The sequence below is a fragment of the Myotis davidii genome, unplaced genomic scaffold, assembly GCF_000327345.1.
Source record: "Myotis davidii unplaced genomic scaffold, ASM32734v1 scaffold1065, whole genome shotgun sequence".
NCBI classification, from domain to species: domain Eukaryota; kingdom Metazoa; phylum Chordata; class Mammalia; order Chiroptera; family Vespertilionidae; genus Myotis; species Myotis davidii.
Genome location: NW_006297281.1, coordinates 770,915 through 775,497, shown reverse-complemented (window position 1 = coordinate 775,497; position 4,583 = coordinate 770,915).

Here is a 4,583-nt window from a genome sequence, read left to right as displayed (position 1 = left end):
CATCGATGAGAGAGAAACATCGACCAGCTGCCTCCCGCACATCTCCTACTGGGGATGTGCCCGCAACCCTGGTACATGCCCTTGACCGGAATCGAACCTGGGACCTTTCAGTCCACAGGCCAACGCTCTATCCACCGAGCCAAACCGGTTTCGGCTGTTTGTTGTTTTTAAATAAAGTTCTGAACAATTTTCAGCAGTGTTTTTGTCTTTTCATAGTACCTACTACTCTATGTAATGGTTTTAGCTTGGTATTTCTTCTTTTTCTTTTAAATATATTTTCATTGATTTCATAGAGGGAAGGGAGAGGAAGAAAGAGAAACATCAATGATGAGAGAGAATCACTGATTGGCTGCCCTCTGCACAACCCACAACATCAATGATGCCCGCAACCTGGGCATGTGCCTTGACCGGGAATGGAACTGGGACCTCCTGGTTCATAGGTCGATGTTCAACCACTGAGCCACACTGGCAGGGCGGTATTTCTTTGAGCTCATTTCATTTTCTTTATATACTTGCATATCATAGTGTTATTTATAATCTCTTATACCTATAACAATTTATGCATTTATTTTTATTGATATTTACCATCATTGGAAGTTAAAACTAAAAAAGTTAAAATATATTTAATTCATTTAAAATAACAATTAACAATATATGTTAACATAAACATAAAATTTTAAAAATATATATTTTCCAAAAGAAAAATTTCATTGAGAAGAGTGGCATTGTTTTACATTGTACTAGTCTTGTTAATGACTGCCTCAATAAAAAATAGCTAGATTCTTATATCTGCCTTTTAAAGTAATAGCTTTTTTAAGATATAATTCACATATCATATCACTCATCTACTTAAAGTGTACAATTCAATGGTTTTTATTATATTCACAGATTTGTGCAACCATCACCACGATTAATTTTAGAACATTTTTATCATTTCAAAAAGAAGCATTATACTTGAGTATTTTCCCTTACCCTCCACCCACCAAGCTACATTCTGTCTTTGGGAATTTGACTTTTCTGGACATTTCATATACTGTACATAGAACTATACAATATATGTTCCTTTGTGACTGGCTTTTTTCACCTAGTATAATGTTTTCAATGTTCATTTATTTTATAGTGTGTTTCAGTAATTCATTTCTTTTTATTGCTGAATAATATTTCATTTCATTGTATGCAAATACCATGTTTTGTTTATTCATTCATCAGTTGATGGACATTTGGCTGTATTTCCTCTCTGGCTATTGTGGATAATGCTGCTATAAACATTCTTGTACATGTTTTTGTATAGATCTATGTTTTCGTTTCTCTTCAATATATGCCTAGGGAAATGTCTGGGGACATTGGGACATACGTCTTAGGAAATTGCTAGGACATATGGTAACTCTGTTTAAGATTTTAAGGAAGTGCCAGATGGTTTGCCACAGTCCACTTTATATTCCGCCAGCAATGTATGAGGGTTCCAGTGTCTCCACATCCTCCCCAACAATTATCTGTCTTTTTTATTTTTGCCATTCAGTGAGTGTGAAGGCCTCTCTCATTGTGGTTTTAATTTGTATTTCCCCAGGACTAATGATGTTAAGCACCTTTGTATGTGCTTGTTGTCTATTTTATATCTTCTCAGGGTAAATGTCTACTCAGATCCTTTGTCTATTTTTAAACTGGGTTACTCATTTTATTAAATTGTAAGAATCTTTTTTTAAAAATATATTTTATTGATTTTTTACAGAGAGGAAGGGAGAGAGATAGAGAGTTAGAAACATCGATGAGAGAGAGACATCGATCAGCTGCCTCCTGCACACTCCCCACGGGGGATGTGCCCGCAACCCAGGTACATGCCCTTGACCGGAATCAAACCTGGGACCTTTCAGTCCGCAGGCCGACGCTCTATCCACTGAGCCAAACTGGTTTTGGCAAATTGTAAGAATCTTTTGTAGTCTAGATACAAGACCCTTCTCAGATATATGATTTCATTCTGTGGGTAGTCATTTTACTTTCTTGATTGTATCCTTTAAAAAAAATTTTTAATATCGATGCTGGCCTATTTATGTTTTTTTTTCCTTTTATTACTTGTGTATTTGGTGTTATATCTAAGAAACCATTGCCTCATACAAGGGCATAAAGTTTAAACCTTTTTTTTCCCTGAGAGTTTTGTATTTTTAGCACTTTCCTTTAAGTCTTTAATCCACTTTGAATTAATTTTTGTGATGTAGGAGTCCAACTTCATTCTTTTGCTTGATGAAATCCAATAGCATTCTTTCCTATTGGGTGGTCTTGGCACCCTTTTGAAAATCAATTGAAAATAAATGTGAGAATTTATTTCTGGACTCCAAATTCTATTTTATTGGCCAATGCAGTGATCCTTATGCTAGTATCAGACTGTGTTGATTATTGTAGCTTTGTAGTTAAGTTTTGAAATCAGTAAGCGTCTTCCAACTTTATTCTCATTTCAAGATTGTTTTGGCTATTTTGGGACCCTTGTATTTCTAAGTGAATTTTAGGATCAGTTTATTACATTCTGGAAAGGCCAGCTGGGATAATGATAGGGATTATATTAAATCTGTAGGTCAATCTGGGGAGTATTGCAATCTTAACAATATTCAGTCTTCCAATCATTGTACATGAGATATCTTTGCACTTCATTGGGTGTTTTTAAATGTCTTTCAACAATGTTGTATAGTTTTCAGAGTATAAATAAGGTTTACATTTATTTTCTTAATTTTATTCCTAAATATTATTTTTGATGCTATTATAAAGGGAATTTTTTCTTAATTTCAATTTCAGTTTGGTCATTGTTAGTCTATAGAAATACAATTGACTTAAAAATATTTTTATTGATTTCAGAGAGGAAGGGAGAAGGAGAGAGAGATAGAAACATCAATGATGAGAGGGAAATCATTGACCTGCTGCCTCCCACACATCCCCCACTGGGTATTAAGCCACAATCCTAGCATGTGTGACCACCTGATGCATAGGTTGACACTCAACCACTTAGCCATATTGGTGGGGCAGAAATACAATTTATTTTTGTATATTAACTGTGTATCCTACAACTTTGTTGAATTTATTGGTGCGAATAGCTTTGTAGTCGATTCTCCAGGACTTTCTATATACATGACCAAGTCATCTGAAAATTTAGTTTTACTTCTTCATTTTCAATCTGAATGCCTTTTTTCCCCCCCATTTTCTTGCTGATCAACCTGGCTAGAACTGCCAGTACAATCCTATATAATAAAAGCCTAATATGCTAAGTGTCCAGTCATCTGTTCAGCCAATCAAAGCATAATATGCTAATGATATGCTAAGGCCACTCAACCGCTCACTATGACATGCACTGGCCACCAGGGACCAGACTCTCCGACCAGTAGGTTAGCTTGTTGCTGGAGTCTAATATAAGTGTCAAAGCAGATATCCTTGTCTTGTTCCTGATGTTAGGGGGAAGGCAGCCAGTCTTTTACTATTAAGTTTGATGTGAGCTGTGGGTTTTTTTAAATAGATGGCCTTGATCTGGTTGAGAAAATTCCTTAGTTTGTTCATCATGAAAGAGTATTGGATTTTGTTAAATGCTTCTCTGCAGCTATTGAGAAAAATCATATGGGTTTTGCCTTTTATTCTATAAATAAGGTATATTGCATTGAACCAATCCTACATTCCTGAGATAAATGCCCCCTGATTTTGGTGTATAATCCTTTTTATATATTGCTGAATTTAATTTGCTAATATTTTCTTGACTTTTTTAATTCTATATTCATAAGAGATATTGGTCTAGAGTTGTTGTTTTTTTTTTCCCTGAGAAGTCATTGTTTAGTTTAGATATCAGAATAATACTTGCCTCAGAAAAAGTTGTGAAATAGCTGCTACTTATCAATTTTTTAGAAAATTTTGTGAAGAATTCGTATTAGTTGTTCTTTAAACATTTGTTAGGATTCACTAGTGACACAATCTGGATCTGAACTTTTCTTTGAAAATAGTTTTTAATTAGTAATTTAATATTTTAATTCTTATAGGTCTATTCAGATCTTCTAGTTCTTCTTGAATCAGCCTCAAATTCTAGAAATTTTTACTATTTTTCTAAGTTACATAATTTGTTGGCCCACTGGTGTGTATAGTATTTCTTTATAATCCTTATTTCTGTAAGGTTGGTAGTAATGTCCCTTCTTTCATTTCTGAGTATAGTCTTCTCTCTTTTCCCTTGGTCAGTCTAGGTAAAGATTTGTCAATTTTATTGATGTTTTCAAAGCACTAACTTTTGGTTTTAGTATTGTCTCTATTTATCTAATTTTTTTTAATTTTTTTTTTTTTTGCCATTGATTTCCTCTTATATCCATTATTTTCTTCTTTCTTTGCTTTGGTGTTGAGTTTGCTCTTTCCTTCCCCAGTGCTTTAAGGTAAAAAGTTAGGTTATATATACCATATTTGCCGGCGTATAAGACGACTGGGCGTATAAGACGACCCCCTAACATTTCCACTCAAAATACAGAGTTTGTTATATACTCGCCGTATAAGACTACCCCCTCTTCTGCACACCTTCCACACACCAAATAAAAGGTAAAACAATATCAGATTTGATTTTAACATTTTAA